A 21,369-nucleotide genomic window follows, 5' to 3' on the forward strand; every position below is an offset into this window, starting at 1 on the left:
CTCCTCTTCATTTTTGCATAAGTGCAAAGACTCTGGCAGCAAAGTCTTAATCCTAGTTCTGTGTTTCTGAATGGACTCTGAAATCCTGAGAAGTATGAGGTAGGAGAGATGGTACCAAAATTCCAAAATGGCACCAAATATCCTTTTTAGAGTTGTTAAACCACTGCAATTTGGACACGCCATAAGAAGTGATTATAGACTCATGTACTCCTTCAATGAATTGCCACAGAAGCAATATAACAAAAAAATACTAGAAGTTTGAATTTAGGCACTTGTTTCCCACTTGTTATTTCATATGTATGGGTAAGTGGTGTTCTTTTTCAGTTTTCTTTAGTTTCCAATTTCAAAGACATGTGTTTTCTCCAAGGCTTCATGCACATCCAGCATGCCTAGGTCCATGTCTAGACCTCTGTACTATTTCTAACTTATGAGAAATCATGCTCCTAAAAGTAAATTTGCAAAATCACAGTGGTCACTTCCCACAGGTAAACATGCTAAGTATTAATCTAAAACCTGGTAAAGTAGATAATGCATGTATTCAAGAATGACACAAAGCAGATGTATCCATCATCTCTTCAATGTGCTCTGCCTGCAGTCCTAGAATTCAGACTTTCAGACCAAGAAGCAATATTTCCAGTGACCACACAACAAATGCTAGAGTCCATCACTCACAGTCGCATCTTTTATTAGTAGTGATGTTTATTTGTTCAGTTTTCATTTAACTGCACTTAGACTTATTTCATTGTAATTGACAAGAAAAATAGAAACCAAATTTCAAATAATTGGTCTCACCTAATGAAATCAGAAAAAAAAATGCTAACAGCATAGCACAATGAAAGCAATTGTCTTACAAAATGAAGACAATAGCTCATACATACACTTGGATGTTGAAAAGAAGACAGTCATGTCTGGAGGGTGTTAGATCAACTCAGATAAATGGCCATGTTATCTAGATTTTTACCATATATAACATATCTGACTCACTGACTTAGACACATGAGCCTGTTATTTCCTGACATGTTTTCAAGAATGCTTTGTGTATGGATGGAGAAACAAAGAAAAGGAAAGAGACTACAGGAATTGACAGGAAAAGGTGTGTTTTTTTGTTTGTTTGGTTGGTTGGTTGGTTTGTTTTTATGGTGTTGTTGTTGTTTTAAGATGGGATGAGAACATCTGAGTCTCTAAGAGATAAGATTAGGATTTATGAATCTATAGAACTTTCCATATAGAAAAGCACTTGATCAAAATCTTTAATGGGGGTGACGCTAGTTCAGGGTATTGATAAATAGTAGACCACCACCGTGCTCCAGGGTACAGTGGATGCCTCTGCAGGGCATTAGCACAGTGTAGCTAGGAAGAAATGGCAAACCAAATTTCAGAGGTTCAGCCTATCCCTCTGTAATTGTTTCTTCTAAACTCTGTCTGTATGTGTTTTCTTCTTCCACAGCAAAAGACACTAAACAATCAAACACATGCTCTGATCTCAGTTTTTAATATGAGGAACAGAGAGTTAGGCAAATTCAAAACACTAGGACTAGTATCAAGTTACATTTCCTGTTAATGAATAAACACTGGCCATCTTTAAAATAAGCAAAATGTGAATGTTAATGTGGAGTTTACAACTTGACCCCCAAGTATTAGGTCTCAATTATGGAAACATGGACCTGCCTTGTTCCAAGACTACAGTCAGTTTTCAGATTGCCATCCTACGATAATCTAACTTGTGTTCCAAACCACCGGAATGGAGTTGGCACAAACTTGGACTTTCCTCTATGTGCAGCCCAGTTGTTAAGATCATTCTGTGTGATTCAAGATTTTCCCGGTACTGACCACCATTCTGTACCTGAGGAGCCCTGAATGCCCCAGCCCCTTCACCTCTCATAGCTTTTCTTTGCTCGCTTGTTGAACCTCAATTATCCTAACTTACTGGTCACCATGATCATAGCTTGGCCCTGAGGTACATACTCTTCCTATTGATCTGGCCTTTTCCCTGGGATATTCATAGTTAACATTGAGTCTAGTATGAGGTCTTATTGCCCTTAGCCTACTACAATTAAAAGGCTCTTTCTTAGACAAGGATGGACAGATGACACAACTCTCCACCTACATTTTATATATATATAATATTATATTATATTTTTATTTAAATTTGGCCAATGTGGTATGATCTTTATTTCAAAGCTGGTTTTATTCTTTATTGTATGTACTGACCTTAAAACAAAATCATTGAGACATGGAAGGAGATGTACTTGATTCTCCAGTCAATTTATCAGAAGTTTGTAGGGGTTGTAGGTGTGTTGCTTCTGTTAGTCACCTCAGTCTCTGAATTTGTGGTTTGGAGGACTATCCTTATTTACAAAAGGAGATGATAATTGATGACATGTATTGTGTAAGTATGTAATCATACAGCAGGGAATAAGAATGGGACAGTGGTTCAACAGAATTACTCAGGCTACACTTATCTGAAGGACTGATGTCAAGTACTACAGACACCATTAAGAAAAGAAAACACACAGCACAGCCTGCATCTACCCATACCCAGGAGCAGCTGCTGACAGTACTGGCTGAGGACCAAGATCTGCTAAGGAACTTTAACCAAACAGACCCAGACTATATCGCTACAGTACTAAGTTTCAGGGGGATTCTAATACAATTCACTGCTTTATGGTCCAGCAACAATTTAGGAAATCATCATCCAAAAACAGGTTGATGTGCACCCCGAAAGGTTTATTTTTAACTAAGATAAAATGGCCTCTTAGGAAATTCTATTTTGTTATAAATCGTCAATTTCATTTCCTGTTCTTTATAGTGGATCAGAAATATTCAACAATTGAATGAATCAATGAATCTCAAACAGCTCTGTGTTTACACACATACACATGTGTGTGTGCACACCACCTCCATGCACATGGAGTTGAGAGGGAGAGAGAGAGAGAAAGGGAGGGAGAGAGAGAGAGAGCATTGTGGTTCTCTCTAACCTACATACATACCAGGACAACGATGGTCCCAGTTTCCAAGGAGAAATACTAAGGCTAGGGTGGCAGTAAGTGCCCATACACAACTCTTATTTTTGGACAAGACTGAAAACCTTGCCCTGGATTCTGAAGAAGCAGGTGGCTTTTGACATTGTCAGGTTCAGATGGGGTCCAAACGCCTCTGAGAAGCTCAGAAAGACTTTTCCAATAATAGAGATCCACATGAATGTGAAGTTCTTCCACACCTACAGAGTTTCCTAGGCTCTTCATTGTTGTCTGACTATTCCAACTCTGTTTCCACAAGAGAGACTCTGCACCTGGTCTTTGTCACTCTGGTAGTCATTCTCTAGTTCCTCCAATACTGAAATTATTGAGATCCTTTGCCACTTTCTCAAGAAAGCTTTCCTAGTTCAGTAAAACTAATGCAAGTACCCTGTTACAGTCTCTTTTCACTGTCTACTATACTTGGTAATAATATCACTGTGATTGTTTCTTCTGATTCTCTTTTAGCATCATCTCCTATACTATAGGGTAAGCTGCTTTGAGCCAGGGCATAGCTTGCATTAATAACTGTATCTCCAGTTTCTTGCTAGGCTATCAGAGACCTGAAAGAATTTGTTTACTAAATAAACAAATGTATGCATCAACACATGAATACATGGAGTAACAAATATATTCAATGGTAGCAATGTAAAAATGAAGGAACACAGCAGGGAGAGATTTTTCTGAGGGATGATGATTGCCATGGTCAAAGCTGGAGAGCTCTTGAGGGAGAGATTAGGATAGTGCTGGGCCCTACAGCACACAACCAGTGGACCAGCAGAACCCAGAGGAGCGGAAACATGCCATGTGGGCAGAAGGCTCTGCTGATGGCCAGAAGTGAGACAAAATGTGTGTGCCTGAGTAAGCGAAGCCAGCTTGAATTAAGCAGAACAATCAGCCTATGATGAAAGTGGAGGACAGTTAGATAAAGAGTGACTCATGATCCCTTTGATTTGACGTAAGCAGAAACTCAGACATCCTGCAGGGTTCAGAGAAGGAGATGATCAAAACAGCCCTGGCAGGGAATGACTCATCCTCATTGTGTAGGACTGAATGAATAGACAGGACCAAGGATATATGAAACTAGTTAAGTGGCTGTAGCCATCTAGTTTCAGCGCAATTAGGAATAAAATCCACGCTCAGTTTCATCTGGGTTTATCTGACCTACTGCAACTATGTTTGATGCACCTAGGGAGAAATAGGATAACTGTAAGACAGAGGGAGGAAAGAGTCTTTAATCAATAAAATTTAGACTGATTTTCAAAGAAGAAGGGAGAAAATCGATGCAGCAGTAATTTGCGGAAGAATCCTTCGTGCTTCAGAATACAGTGGAGAATTGCAAAGGGAGCCAAATCTGAGAGCCAGAACAGAGTAAACACCCTTCAGATGGAGCTGCAGTGTAACAGGGAGGGAACACAGGCTGTATTCTATGAGGATGACAGGACATAAGATGTGAGCTAAGAATAAGGGAACCTCAGCTATCTAATGGCTATGATCTTTGAGACTTCGATTTTCATTTTCAATCAATTAATTTGTTCTTTGACAATTTTATAGATGTATAAAATGCATTCTGATTACTCTCACCCTGGCCTTATAATATCTCATTCCAACCACAACATCTTAGATAGGTTTGTATTGCTGTGATAAATATGAAAAAAAGTAGCTTGGGGAGGAAAAGGTTTGTTTCATCTTACAGCTTACAGTTCATCATGAAGGAAAGTGAGGCAGGAAATAAGAGGCAGGAACTGAAGCAGAGGACATGAAGGAGCATTGCTTTCTAGCTTAACCACCATCACTCTGTCTTGCTCAGTTTCTTATACACCCCAGAACCACTTGCCCAAAAGTAGCATCACTTATAATGGTCTGGGCTCTTACTCATCAATTATCAATCAATAAAATTCCCTACAAGTTTGCCTACAGGCTAATCTGATGAAGGCATTTTCTCAGTTGAGATTCTTTCTTCTCAGAAGACTCTATCATGTATCAAGTTAACAAAATACGTGCAACATACCTTGGCAGCCTCCTATTCTCCTTACAAGTCCCTTTCCCATGTCGACATATTATTGTTATGTTTAATGGCTCAAACCAAAGCTATCTTGATTGTGTCTCTATGAGTTTGGAGCTATCCAATGGAATGTGGTAAATTCACCAATGGATACATAACTGAAGATCATGACTCTCATTTATCTGGGCTCTATCAATAGCTAGTATTTCAGCAAGCAATGGTAGGGGCCCATGATCCCCTCCTCCCTCCATGTATTACTATTCATAGGCTAACATTGAGATGAGCCAGTGCAGACAGATGCAGCTGCTATGAGTTCATGATTACAGTGGTTGTATACATCCCAGAAGATATTTGCAGCCGTTCTCTGTATCTTCATACTCTTACACTCTTCCTGTTACTTCTTCCATAATCGCATAATCTTCCCCAAACTTCAGAAAGGGTGATCTAAATGTTGTCTTTAGGGCTGAATACTCAGTCATTCCTTATTCTTAACACTTTGTTGGCTATGAGTCTCTGTGTTCAGTGCTATTCACTGCAAAGAGAAGCTTCTCTGAGTTAAACTCAGAACAGCATTTGTCTATGGGTATGTGAATAAATATTTAGAAATTAGTTGGATGCATGCCAATTTAGTAAGACCCCCATGTAGACATGCATTTTTTTATGTAAACATGCATTTTTTATCATTTTTATCAACTTTACAATACCAGTCATAAATATCCTCCTTTGAATCAGTCCTCAGACCCCCCCCCAAAAAAAAGAACCCTAGTAACAGTTGTACCACTATTACATAAATGGGCACTTCTTGTCTGTAAAAATTTTATTGTGGCTTATAGTGATCACAGCTGGGTAAGACTCCAAATGCTTCCCCCACTGCAACAGCATGAATAAATCATTCCAATATATGAAACTCGAGGAATCACGTGATTATCATCAGGTGTTAGAAGAAATGAAAATGATCTTAAAGGATATTTTATAACTCCAGTCCTATATTTTTGGTTGTGAGCCTAGCCTTTAATGGCTGAGCCATCTCTCTAGCCCATAACTTCAGTCTTAACAAGATACTTTTAATACTTTTTGGAATGTTTCCCTTTCCATTTTTCCATTTCCCTAGTAGAACACCCTTATCTTTTCCAGAGTTAATGACTTAAAAAATTCTCCATTGGCTGTCTCTCACTGGTTGAAGATACATTTGAATAACCCCAATTACCAGTCCCTTTTTATTCAAGCTCTTGCTGTTTCAGACCATCCTAATTTTCTCAGCTGGGCCATTGAAGAGTATCCAAACTAGTCCTCTTGCCCCTGCTATCTTTCTATTTGATATGTACCCAAAAGCCAACACGATACTTAAGATAGTGATTATTCCCACAAAATGTTTACAATGAATGATAGGAAGACTTATCAGCACAAAATACCTTTTAGTATATGTTCCTGACATTCTCCTTTAGTCCTCTCCATGGGAAACTGTTCATTCCAGGCACATCTGGAAGCCTTTCACTTCTTGAAATGAGACATACTTGAACTACTGTCTCCATTTTTGAGAGCTATACAGTTATGTTATCATTATTATCCTTTTTTTCTATAGTGTTGTTTTTATTTGTCAGCAGCTTCAATCATTTTTCCCTCTGTGAATTCATTCTTGGACTCCACTGCATCTATTCTAATTCTGTAGAATGCCTGATTTGTCTCCAAGTTCAACCTAGTTTTATGCTTTCTTTCTCATTCTAAGCAAAATATTATCTTCTTGAATATGAAAACTGTATCTTGTATCAGTCTTATATCTGTTTTCTAGATCTAGGATATATCTAGCAGGTCAAAATTGTTTTTCTGTTGGAAGAAAAGAAGAGAGAAAGAAAGGGAGGGAGGAAGGGAGGGAGGGAGGGAGGGAAGAGGGAAGGAGGGGAAGGGAGTGGGAGATAGAAAGATGGAATATGACTGTTAAAGGGAAAGAAATAGCTTCAACTCCAGCCAGAAAAGTGCCTCCTACATACCAAGAAGGAAGGAGAGGATGCAAAAGCCAGCTAGTTCAACACAAACTAAAGAAGACTAAGTATGTGAATTAAAGGAATTTGGCAGCATTCAGTCAGCATGAACTATTGTTTATAATTCCTCATGAGTTCAACAATTACATGAGGAGTACTGCATAAAGCATGGGTGCCAGGGGGCTGGGTTGGTGAAGGGAGATAGAACAAACATGAACATAGTTCAGCCAGCCCCAAGGCCCTCTCAGTTCATGTGAGGATACACACAGACAAAAATTGCTTGGATGCTCAAAAAAGACTCATGCAATGCAGAGGAGGAACATCCCTTCAGAAAGAGCAGTGAGGCTCATTCAAGTTTCATCTTCAGAGAAGATGAGTAGAAATGTACTAGAGATGGCAAGGAAGAAGCTTTCCTGAATGAGGGGACCAAGGGACATCTTTGAGGAAGAGGAGAAAATTTAAAATGACTGAACATGGAGAAGTACTCTTTATCTTTTTGAGCAGTTTAGGAGTCAAGAGATCCTAAAAAGTAATTGCAGCTAAGTTAGTTCTGGTACATTCTTTGTCTTTACAATGATACCTGATACCCTTCTGTTCCTTCTCTTTACATTATTTTTGTCTGCTCTACTCAGAAATTCTATGCTCTCATTATTTGTCATACCCTTTACAACAGTGCCCAGCCAATATAATCCTGCACCCAAACACTCCTTTGACCAGAAGACATCTCTTAATTGGTCATCTTTGCCTCTTGGACCAGGTACAGGGAAATTATAGACATAGAATCACTATCTTTGAAATAAAACTAATACACTTACTCTCAGAGATATTCAGGCAAATTATTTATCAAGTTACAAGATTCACCATAACACATCTTTCATGCTAAAAGATGTTCTTGGCCATTCTGTAAAAGAAAATGTTAACCAATTTAACTAGCAGAATACCCTGGATATATGCTTTTAATAGATCGTTACCTTGTACAACCTGTGCAGAGTGTTTAGAATGTGAGAGGATGTCCATTGCCAGAGGACAGCCATTGAAGTGAGGCCACATGAATCTTTGCCTCTCTCAAGGAAAAACTGAGTCTATTGTAGACCTCTGGCTAGCAATAGCAGGTAACTATTTATGTCTAAAGATTCTCAGACACAAGAAGCTTCTCTGGGAAATATGCATAGACTAGTAGAGGCTGGGTAGGTAGTGGTTCCTGAATTCTGTGTTTGGTGTTCTTGTTCCATTTATTCCCATAATCAAAGAAGATATACCTGATAATTGTTCTAGTGTTCTAGATAGATTATTATAAGGACAGAGATCCTAAATCAAACATTAAAAATGTGCATAGCATAAACAAGTGCAGAATTTATCATTTTTAAAATAGAACTAAACAGAGAATTCTCAACAGAGGAAGTTCAAATGGCTGAAAGACATTTAAGGAATTGCTCAACATCCCTAATTATCTAGGAAATGCAAATCAAAACGACTCTGAGATACCACCTTACGCCTGTCAGAATGGCTAAGATCAAAAACACAGAAGACAGCTTATGCTGGAGAGGATGTGCAGCAAGGGGAACTCTCCTCCACTGCTGGTGGGAATGCAAGCTTGTACAGCCACTTTGGAAAACAATATGGCGCTTCCTTAGAAAATTGGGAATCAATCTTCCCCAAGACCCAGCTGTAGCACTCTTGGGCATATACCCAAGAAATGCTCAATCATACCACAAGGGCATTTGCTCAGCTATGTTCCTATCAGCATTGTTTGTAGTAGCCAGAACCTGGAAACAACCTAGATGCCCTTCAAACTGAAGAATGGTAAAGAAAATATGGTACATATACACAATGGAGTACTACTCAGCAGAGAAAAACAATGCCATCATGAGGTTTGCAGGCAAATGGATGGATCTAGAAAAAATCCTGAGTGAGGTAACCCAGACTCAGAAGGACAACCATGGTGTATACTCACTCAAAGGAGGATACTAGATGTAAAACAAAGATGAATAGACTGCTACACAACTCCAGGGAGGCTACCTAGAAAATGGGACCCTAGCAAAGACACAGGGATAACCCAATGACAGAGAAATGGATGAGATCTACATGAACAACCTGGACGACAGTGGAAGTAATGAAGGGCAAGGTTTGAGGGAAAGAAAGCTTAGGGGAGCAGGAGATCCCAGCTGTATCTGGGAGCAGAGGTGGGGAATGAGGAATAACAGACCATGATAGGTGAAGACCACATGAGAACAGGAATACGCAGAGTGCTGGAGGGGTCCCTGGAGGTCCACGGTGATACATCCTCTGTAGACTGCTGGCAATGGTTGAGAGAGGGCCTGATCTCACCTGGTCTGGTGATCAGATGGCCAAACACCCTAGCAGTCGTGCTGGAACTCTCATCCAATAACTGATGGAGGTGGATGCAGAGATCCTTGGCCAGGCCCCAGGTGGAACTCCAGGTATTCAATTGTCGAGAGAGAGGAGGGACTGTAGAGCGTGAATTGTTGAGACCAAGATTGCAAAAAGCACAGGGACAAATAGCCAAATGAATGGAAGCACATGAATTGTGAACCAACCACTGTGGAGCCCCCAGATGGATCAGGCCCTCTGAATAAGTGAGACAATTGAGTGGCTTGAACTGTTTGGGAGGCATCCAGGCTGTGGGACTGGGACCTATCCTTGGTGCATGAGCTGGCTGTTTGGAACCTTGGGCTTGCATGGGGACACCTTGCTCAGCCTGGAGGGAGGGGACTAGACCTGCCTGTACTGAATCCACCAGGTTTAAATGAATCCCCAGGGGAGTCTTGGCCCTGGAGGGGATGAGAATGGGGTGAGGGGATGGGGATAGGATGGGGGTAGGGATGGGAGGGGTGAGGACGGGGGAACCGATGGCTGATGTGTGGAATTAAAACACAAATATAATAACAATTAAAAAAAGGAAAAAAAAAGATAAAGGTTGAACCAGAAAACTCAAAATCTAAAAACTTACAAAATGTTAAGCTTTCAAAGTGTTTTACATTATGCCAGGTGGCAAATTGCACACCCAAGATCATGTGATAGGCTAAAAACAAAACAGAATAATCAAGAACAAAAACAAACCAAAGGAAACAACAATGAAAGGCAAAAACTCAAGACCCAAACCACATAATCTGATATCTAAAGTGCTCTGGCCCACCCTTCTGCATAAGGGATGCTCAATCTGTATTTGATACCATAGATGCTACTTTATTTGTACATCTGTAGATACTAATCCGTTTTTTAAAAAATCAAATTTTATTGAAAATCATGGTGGTAGTTTTTCATTTCTGAGTGCAGTCTAAGATGTATGATAAGAAGGCCACTACAGATCCCTCTGCCAACTGATAGAAGCCACCTGGCTCCAGAGAATTGCTTTCTTCAGTCGTTGCTCTGGCCTCCTCCCAGGCACCTGCAGTTATACTCACATTTATATCTTATCTCTCTCAGACTAGTCATAAAATTATAAGCATCTTCTGTGTCACACAAAATAACCAATATTATTCCTACCTTACAGTAGCATTGCTAACAGTCTCTCTCTTTAGAAACCATTTACTCAGATAAACCAAGTTGATGTTTGAAGGTGATTGTTTTGGCAAGCTAGCCCTGGCTCATCACCTCTTTGCCTTTGTTATGGAAAGTATATATGTTATGAAAGAAGTATAATTCCTAACATTTCTAATCTATCTTCTTTCAATAGATTAATATTTCTCTGGGTTCCAGAAACTTTTCTGTATGGTGAGAATTTAAAACATGCATGTAAGCTACATGTTCACTCATGAATTATGCATTTAATTCTCAAAACAGCCTTGTAAAGTCAGCCCTATTAACACTCTCATTACACAGCTGGGATAATTACAGCTTTTAATTGGCAAAATAATTTGTCCCCAAATCATAAAACTATCCCAAGTATGGTGTTAGGGTTTCAGGCTGGAAAGTGTGCGAGATGACTGGTATCTGCAATGTCCCTGCCAGGTCTGTTCTTAGGATGCTTTCTCCAGGTGGTGGAACTACTCTGGGAGGCTGTGGAACAGAGATGGGAGAAATAAGACACTCAAAGTGGGACTTTGAAATGCTCTTATCACTTGCCTTCTGTGCCACAGCCTCCTGCCACCATGATGGAGTCAAGGAATGCAGGATGGAAGTCTTTGAAACCATGAGCCACATACATCATTCCCTCTTTAGGTTGTTTGTTAGCTATCTGAACAGTAGCACAAAAACAAACAAACAAACAAACAAAAACTAATGCAGCTCATTCCCAAGGTTTTTAAACTATACACAGTGTTCTCTGCTTCCATATTTCTCACTGGCTGTAGGCAGTACTCTGCTCTTAAATGGTAGGTATTGCTTTGGCAGGCCTTTTAGGGGTTTGGGCAACCAGATTCCTTTCCAGGTCCATGAAAGATGGGATATACTTACTTTCTTTTCCATCCTCCCACAGAGTGAGCCCTTTGTGCACTCTGACTCAATACTGTCCATGGCTGGTTGTTTAGATGATGTGTGCTATCTTGATTCATACCTGCTGCTGGCTTTCTTCAGGGTGAGAAATCTGAGATTCTACTTTTTCCTTCTGTTGCTACAGGGCCTAACATTTCCTCACAGTAATCTAGCCAGGATAGCTCTGGAAAAAAAAAAAAAAAAAAACAAACAAACCCTACAGAACTGGACTGTGGCTCATTCACACTCAGTTTGCTTGCATTTCAACATATACATAACATAAGAGAATCATCTAAGCTAATGACATTTTAGCAGATCTGATTAGGATGTGTGTTAAATTTTATTAAAATTTAATACTCAGTTTTTAAATAATGATGATACTAGCTAGAATCTCAGCCATTACCATGCTTTGGATTTTATTTATTTACCTTGTAATGAGAACAAATTTGATCATTATTAGTAGAGTAAGCAACAAGATTATTTCTCATGTATATGTAATATTAATTACCCAAATTAAAATTATTGACCTTTCCAGTCTGTAAGTCCACCAGGTTTTCACCACCCCAACTTCCCTATTTGCCAGGAGGTGGTGGCACATGCTACAGAGCAAGAACCTGGACAGGCACCAAAGCTACAAAGAGAAACCCTGTTTCAAAATTTAAAAAAAAACAAACTTCCTTATTCTATTTTGTAGCAATAAATCAATGGCTTATATAGTCATTTAAATGACCTTGGAAAAAATCACAAAGCATAGGAATCTTGAAGTTCATAGTTCCTTTACTTGTGTTGAGAAGTTCTCTTCAGCCATGGTTTTGTTGTGATTCATAGCCCCATAACTAAAAACCCATGTTAGTTAACACTGAAAGTCTAAAGGTGTAAGTATGGGCCAGCTAATCTACAATAAACTGAGATACCACTCAGGAATCAATGAAAGTGGAGGCTAAGGTGATATATAAGCTTCCAAGGGAGAAAAGCAATCAGTAGTCCTACCCAGCAGCAACACCTATGAACTAGCATAACTAGATATCCTTAAAGGTGCAATAGTGGCATTTTTTAAGTCTTGGCAGTAGCTAACAGTTGTCTAATTAGATATAAAGACCTACATAACAGGAGGAAAATCATGCCTGATAATGAACCTAGCCAACTACCCCTGGTTATTAAGGTCATTAATCTTAGAAGAGAACCTACTAATGACATTTTCCTAATTGACCTGATTCATAACTATTATAAATATTTTTTTTCAGAGCTGAGGATCGAACCCCGGGCTTTGCGCTTGCTAGGCAAGCACTCTACCACTGAGATAAATCCCCAAGCCCACTATTATAAATATTAACTTGTATACTCAAAGACAAGTGTAGCTTTCACCCCTCATTAAAGAAGTTATTTTTTTTGCAGCAGATGGGAAATATTACCAAAAGCTACAGCTAATAAAAATTCAGGGTACACTTGACTGTGAGGTACACAACTCTTTTTTTTAACATAAGTTTTTGTTGATTCTTTAGGAATCTTACATCCTGTACCCCAATCATGCTCATTTCCCCATCCCTCTGTGTCTGCCCCTCAACCCCATTGTAGCCTCCCCCACAAAAGGAAATTTTTAAAATATTAATTAAAAACAAAACAACAAACAAAAAAACCCACTTCATTCCCCTGTCTTTCCTGCTTCTCCAACACCACTTTATTCATTTCATGGCATTGGGAGTTGTGGTGTGTCATACAGTATATCCTTTTGTCCACTCAGCTTTATTCGCAAATGTTCATTGCAATGAGTTGTTGGTCTGGTTCAAGGCCTCTGGCTTCTGATACACCATCAATCAATACTGGACACTCACCTAAATTTCTTAGATATCCTGCTGTTGCCCCGATTCATGGAGATCGTGTAACTATAGTTCCACAGGACCAGTCCCTTCACTCACTACAGAAGCTCATAGATGGGATAGATGTTAGGGTAGGCCAACTCAAAATCCTGGATGAGGGTCTTGGTGGTAGCTGATTTGATCATTCTGGGCCACTGGAAAATCTCACAAGAGAGGTGGAACCAGCTCTACTATGCCCAAGCCATCAGGATCAACTCTCCCACACCTGTGATGAGGGCTGGGGCCATCTCTCTGAGTGTGGGGCCAACACTCCTGTGAGGGGCAGGGCCAGCTCTTCTGCTGCAGTGGCAAATGAGGAGCAGGGCCAGCTCCTCCAGGGCCAGGGAAATGTAGTGCTGGCTCAGCATGGCGCTCAGAGTTCAACATTCATGATTCCTATGTTTCCCTGTGGCAACATGTACAACGGAGATCAATACAGACACCAGATGCAGTACTACCATTAATGTAGACATGGCACTTGGTAGCAGGGTAGGCCCAGACTTCACTGTGGCCTCAGTGGCAGCTCAAAGTTCAGAGTACACCCGACTGTGGGGTGCACAATTCTTATTGACACATCTATAACACAACCCATACACCTAAAGCTCAGGGAACATCATAGAAGAGCAGGTGGGAATATTATAATAAATGGAGGGCCAGGAAGTCTGATTTAAGATTGTGTCTTCTAGCTATGACCTTTATGAAACCTGAACTATCTGGCCACTTAAATAAGACCTGAATAATGACAACACCAGCTGACATGCCAATGTGAATGGAGGAAAACTCATGAGGTTCCACTCATAGATGAAGAGCTATAGGAAATTAATGATAGCTGAGAGACAGAGAATTAGTCTTCCCCAGGCTGAGCAGCCAAAATAGTCCAATACCAAATAGTCATTCCTAAAGTCATATATGTGTAAGTAACACTAAACCCACTCAGCCAGTTGCATTTACATAGTTATTCTCATATATAAACTATGTAAATAAAAATAATAACAGCTAAAGAAAAAGTGAGCATAACTTTGAAAGAGGCTAGTATAGATGACATGGGTGGGGTTGAATGGAAGATGGGAAATGATGTAATTATGTTTTAATTAAACAAAAAGTAAAATGAAAAAAATACATGGAGTCTAGACTCCATGGACAGTCAAGTCAATCCTTAGTAGTAGCTAACATTTCAATTATAAGTTAACACTTTCATAGAACACGAGAGAACCCCCAGAAAACATATGTGGAGTATTATATCAGATGAGACTAAGAACAACAGAGTAGCTATTATCAAAAGAAGGGGTCAGATAAAAAATTTACATTAATAAAATAATTGTAAGAAATAAATGCAAATTTAAAAATTAACATCTAAACTGTTAGAGAAAAAGAGGTGGTTAAAGAATATTAGATGTACTTCATGAACATGCACAAGATTTCTAGATTTATGGAGTTCTACCCCATCATGGGAATGAATGACACATGACAAGTCACCTGACTTTACATAAGGAAGAACAGACTGGTGTTAACTTTGTATCATTTGGCAATATTGTTGCTTTTTGGAAAACTAAGAATAAAAATAAAATATGCAGAGAAAAACAATGAAGAGTGTAATTGGGGAAAAATGGAAAACACATTTTGATGTTTATTCCTCTGTTCTCACGAGGATAACTTCTTAACAAACCAAGGGACATGGTAGATTAAAAACTAGCACTAAAATAAAATAATAGGGAAAAATCTAGGATTTGGAGATGGAAACATACAGATCTTCAATTTTAGTTTGTACAGCTGTTTGTTTTTAAAGGATGGACCTCTTCACTAAAAGAGTTATAAACCCAAATTTCCTTAGAAACCCATGAAATTCTTCTTCTAAAATGATTCCATTTTCTTGGTGAAAGATCAAATTGTTTGAACACATCACTAGCCTTGAATAAATTCGGTTTGGTTGGATTATCTAATCATACTTTGTCATCTCACTCAATGAAAATTTTGTCATTTTCCCATGATTTTGAAAACTTTTTAAGGTCCATAGTGTTGTTTATAAAAGTAAGGGTGAAAGACATTTTCATAATAATTTAATCCAAAGATTTGGGGGAAAGCATGCTTTCCTGGAAAGTGGTACCAGTTCAAATGCTGGAAAATGCACAGAACATTTCTGGCAAGGCAGGAGAATCTTTTGGATTTGCCTGTTCTTAGGATACTATAAAAATAATAATAATAAAATGTTTTTACATGGTTTCCTCTACAAGTTCTATTAAATTCTTGTCAGCCAAGGTAATTAATTATAAAAGTGGGTGCAACTTTGGGAAGATGATTAGATTATGAGGATGGGATCAAGAGTGGGATTGATGCTCTTACAGTAAAGACTTAAGAGAGTTTTTTGGTTCCTTCTACAATGTGAGCTTATAGGGAAAAGATGCCCTGATGAATGAGAAAGGACCCTGAGAGGCCAGCCGGCTTTTTCCTGAAGGAAAGTGGAGGAGTGGATCCAATGGGTAGGGAACGGAAGGAGTGAAAGGCGGGAAACTGCAGTCAGTGTGTAATGTACGAAAGAAGAGTAAATATTAAAAAAAAATAAAAATCCAACAGGAGACACCAAATCTGACCATTCTGTGATCTCTAACATTTCTTTATAGCCTACCCCATGTATGGTTTTCTGTTATGGCAGCTCAAACAGGAAAAGAGAAATCTATGGAATGAAAAACAACCCGATCTAAGTAACAAAAATTGAAGAATATGATACTTCAGCTTCAAGGGTGCATTTGGAGCCTCTGAAAAACTCCAACAGAAGATTTAAGAAAGTTGGTAATGGTGTTTCTTCACATGTTATATGTAGTTGACATATTGTGCAACCCAATAAAGTTATCAGGGGGTCAGAGAACAGAACATCTACTATATTAAACATAGAAGTCAAGCAGTGGGAGCACATGCCTTTAATCTTAACATTCCTGAGGCAGAGATCCATGTGGATCTCTATGAGTTCAAGGCCACACTGGAAACAGCCAGGCATGGTGACACACACCTTTAATCCCGGCACTTGAGATCTCATGTCTTGTTTGGAAACGACACACACCTTTAATCCCAGGAAGTGATGGCAGGAAACAGAAAGGTATATAAAGTGTGAGGACCAGGAACTAGAGGCCTTTGAGCTTTTAGGTTTTAGCAGCAGTTCAGCTGAGATCCATTTGGATGAGGACCCAGAGTCTTCCTGTTTGAGGAAATGATCGGATCAGTTGAGAAGTTATCAAGGTGAGGTTGGCTGTGGCTTGTTCTGTTTCTCTTATCTTTGTGCATTCACCCCAAAACCTGGCTCCTGAGTTTTTTATTTTGTGAAACCTTTTAAGATTCATGTTAGTTATATATAGTAAAAAAATAAAGAGAATGTCTCCTCCATGCTTTTGTAATCAACACACACACACACACACACACACACACACACACACACACACACACAGCATCTTTCAAGATAAGCATAAACAGTCTCAGACCAGAACAAACAGAATGCAGTGTCGAGTAAACGAATTTACTTCTTTCTTGCTTTTTCACTAGTTTCAGGGAAGTTTATGAAGATCTTTCAAAAACAAATTGAATAATTCCTTCTTATTTATTCCTGATTCCCTTTAAATATAACCCATAAAACTGTGGCCAAAACTGGCTAGCAATTTAGAGAAATGGACCTTTAAAAAGGAACTGGAGCCACCTGTGGTGTCATACACCTTTAAAATCAACATTTGGGAAGCAGAGTCTGGCATATATTTGTGAGTTTGAGGCCAGTCTTGATGTGATTATCTAATTATTTTTATCCATAAAAAATCAGGATCAGATATAGGGGTAAGAACCTGAAAAATCAGAAGCAGTGGAGCGGCCACCAGTGAACTCCTGTCTGTAGCTAGAGTTTTCCTGCCTGGCCACTGGCCAATCAGAACTTTATTTACACAGAGCGATATCCACAGTACTTCCCCTTTTCTTTTTTTTAAAGGAACGTTTTAACTTTACATAGTACAATTACATATAACAAAACAATTATCAAGCAAGAATTATAGTTACAATATTAAAGAAGATATCCTATCTATCTTATATTTGTGAGTCTAAAGTTTTATATCTAACTTATCTTGTATCAAACTGAGGAAATTATAACTATCTAGTCTTCAACCACATCAAAGACCTCAGAAGGATATAATATTACCTGAGAACCTGGAGAAGGATATAAGCATTTTTTTAGGAGTCTTGCAAGAGTAGACAGAGACAGCTGGCAGCCTGGACAGTCACCTAATGTTCCTTTGTAAAGTTGGGGCATTTGTCTTCAGCCCACAGGGCTAGAGTCTCTCAGTCACTTCTCTCAGTGTCCTGTAGAATGTCTGGCAGTTTCCTCTGTGAAGCAGGAACTTGAAGGACCATTTTGTCAAGCAAAGTTCAGTGGTCACCTTTCTATGGGTCCTGCATGTCCAGTTGATCGAGCAGTCCAGGCAAGAACAGTTTCTTGCCCAAATGACTATTTTTGCCAAGGTGAAGATAAACTCCATATGAAGTGTCTTCAATGCCCATCTTCCTCTCTGAAGTAAATCGGTGCTGCCAGGAGCAGACATGTCTCACTGTCCAGAAAGTCTAAATTTTAAAAATATTTTAAATGCCATATTCTGTGGACCTTTGAAGTGTTTGAGGATTACCTGTCTATCTGAAATATCTCTCTGTATATCTAGAAGACTTAACTAACATGGCTATAAGTATGATTATCATAGATGACTAATTATTAATCTATTTTTAATTATCCATTTCAATTTAAAATGAGCTGTACAAACATAATACCTTAAACAAGAGTAGAAATATACACACAGTATAACAAAATTAACTTTAAGTTTGTATCAAGACTAAAATCTATACCAATGTAAAACATTTTAAATGAGTTGTTGTTCTTTAGAAGTAAGTTCATTAATCTACCCTTTTATCCTATCATATCTATATCATATCACCTTTTTATCTTTAGAAAGAGATTGCATTTATAATCAACCTGTTTTAAATAAAATAGTGGTTTTTCTCTGTCCCACACCAGAGGGCTCTTCTGATTTGGGACACAAGAATCTCTCAACCTTTTCTTTTAGCAATATGTCTGGGTTTAGAGAAGGAGTGAGCCAATTCCATCTCCAAAGCCAGCTGGGAATTTGGGTGTAGTTTCTCCTACTACTTCCTGCTGGAGGGGGGTGCTGTATCTTATGGGAACACAAAGAAAATTTTAGGATTATGGAGTAGTCCATTAGGGTGAACCTCTGAGCCAGTTGCCTTGAAACCATTTTAGATGTTGGATCATCTGGGCCATGGTGTCATCGGAGACCTTTTAGGTGGTCTTGGCTGATCAAACTTGATGTATCTTAACCTGGAACAAATCCACAACTTCTGGCTTTCTGTGGAAACAAAAGCAGAGACTCCTTTCCAAAGCAACATATCCTTATATCCAAATTTTGAAGTCAAGGTACCTTAAAAGTTTACATATTTGTTTAACTCAACAGCTTTTATGATCAAATCTTTTTCTGTGGTTAAAAATCCCAAAGACAAGACAAACCAGATTCTCTGTGTAATATCCATCTTTGTAAGACTGAAACACCACTGTGGCTGCTGGCTCTGCCCACCTCAGCTTTCCAACATGGTGGTGGTACAGTTTACTGCCAGTTTTGGGTCTGGAGCCATGTGTACCATCAACTATCAGAAGCAGTTCTATTAGAGCAGTGCATAGCCCAGAAACTTTTTTTTTTTTTTTAATCTAGCAAAGGCTAAATCCACCATGTAGCAGAGTAAAGTGTAGCTTATAGATTCCTCATTCCCGCCACACTGCAGGTCAGACGCACACGCCAGGAACCCACCATAGTAGCTCAAACCGGCAGGCTGCCGCTAACTTAAGAGAGACAACTAGGAAGCTGTTTTTAGCTCCATTTTAGAATCTTTTTTCTCAGATTTTAGGTGGAAACTCTTGCCCCACGTTGGGCACCATTTGTAGCTAGAGTTTTCCTGCCTGGCCACTGGCCAATCAGAACACCTGTATGGGTTCATCAATGGCCTTTAACAACAGAGAAACTCCAGGCTTTAGAAGAGCTGGTAGAAGAACAGTTAAATGCTCAGCATATTGAAGAATCTACTAGCCCATGGAATTCTCCTGTATTTGTTATTAAAAAGAAATCTGGTAAATGGAGAATGGTAACAGACCTTAGAGCAGTTAACAAAGTAATTCAGCCAATGGGCTCTCTACAATCTGGAATTCCTTTGCCTACTCTGTTACCTAAAGGATGGCCTCTCATAGTTATTGATTTAAAAGACTGTTTCTTTTCAATACCCCTACAAGAAAAAGACAGAGAAAGATTTGCTTTCACGGTGCCTACTTACAATAATTCGCAACCGGTTAGAAGATTTCAATGGAGAGTCCTCCCACAGGGAATGTTGAATACTCCAACCCTGTGCCAATATTTTGTACAACAGCCCTTGGAAGTGATACGTAAAAAATTTCCTAAATCTATAATTTATCATTATATGGATGATATTTTACTAGCTGACTTAAATGCAGATACTTTAGAAAGAATGTTTGAAGAAGTAAAGAAAATATTGCCTTGCTGGGGATTACAAATTGCTCCTGAAAAGATACAAAGAGGAGATTCTATTAATTATTTAGGATATAAAATAGAGCTACAAAAAATTAGACCTCAAAAGGTACAAATTAGGAGAGATCGCCTACAGACTCTTAATGACTTTCAAAGATTATTTGGGGACATTTCTCATCTACGAACTATTGTTGGGGTAAAAAATGATGAACTGAATAATTTGTTCAAAACCCTAGAAGGTGACAAGGACTTAAATAGTCCAAGAGAATTATCACCTGAAGCTGAGAAAGAATTGGCCTTGGTAGAAAAAAAAAGTACATGAAGGACATGTAGATCGTATTGATCCAAAGCTGGATTGCATTTTGGTTATTTTACCTTCTAGGCATTCTCCTACAGGAATATTAATGCAGAGAGAAGATATTATACTGGAATGGATATTTTTACCAAATAAACCAAATAAAAAATTAAAAACTTATGTGGAAAAAATCTCTGACTTAATTTTGAAAGGAAAATTGAGACTTTGTCAATTAGCAGGAAGAGACCCAGCAGAAATTGTTGTACCTTTAACTAAAGAGGACATTGAAAAATTATGGACAGAAAGTGAACCTTGGCAAAGAGCTTGCAGTAATTTTTTGGGAGAAATTAACAGCAAATATCCTAAAAGCAATAGAATTGATCTTATAAAGAGAGCTGATTGGATCTTGCCTCGAATTGTACGTGAAAAACCCATATCTGGAGTTCGGACAGATGCCAACAAACAAGGAAAGGCAGGTTACAAATCAGAAAATTTAAGTAAAGTGGTTCAAAGTCCTTATAATTCAGTTCAAAAATCGGAATTGTATGCTATTCTGTTGGTATTAATGGATTTTTCAGAATCTCTCAATATAGTTACTGACTCTCAGTATGCTGAAAGAGTGGTATTACATATTGAAACTGCAGAATTTATCCCTGATGCTTCAGAATTAACTTCACTATTTATTCAATTACAAGATACAATCAGGGAAAGGAGTCATCCTTTATATATAACTCACATCCGATCCCATACTGGTCTGCCAGACCCTCTAGCACAAGGTAATGATGAGATTGATAAATTATTGATAGGAAATGTGCTGGAGGCCTCAGAATTTCATAAGAAACATCATGTCTATAGTAAAGGTTTAAAAAAGGATTTTTCCATAACCTGGCAACAAGCCAAGGAAATTGTAAAGAAATGTCCTACTTGTTCCTTCTACAATCAGACACCATTACCAGCAGGATATAACCCAAAGGGTACTCAGAGGAATGAAATCTGGCAGATGGATGTGTTTCACTTTGCAGAATTTGGAAAATTGAAATATGTACACCATACTATCGATACTTATTCAGGATTTCAATGTGCAACTGCTTTGAATTTTGAAAAAGCTGATTCTGTAATCACTCATTTGCTAGAAGTTATGGCCATCATGGGTATACCTGCACAAATTAAAACTGACAATGCTCCAGCATATGTCTCTATTAAAATGAAACAGTTTT

Source organism: Onychomys torridus, chromosome 7, assembly GCF_903995425.1.
Source record: "Onychomys torridus chromosome 7, mOncTor1.1, whole genome shotgun sequence".
Lineage (NCBI taxonomy): Eukaryota > Metazoa > Chordata > Mammalia > Rodentia > Cricetidae > Onychomys > Onychomys torridus.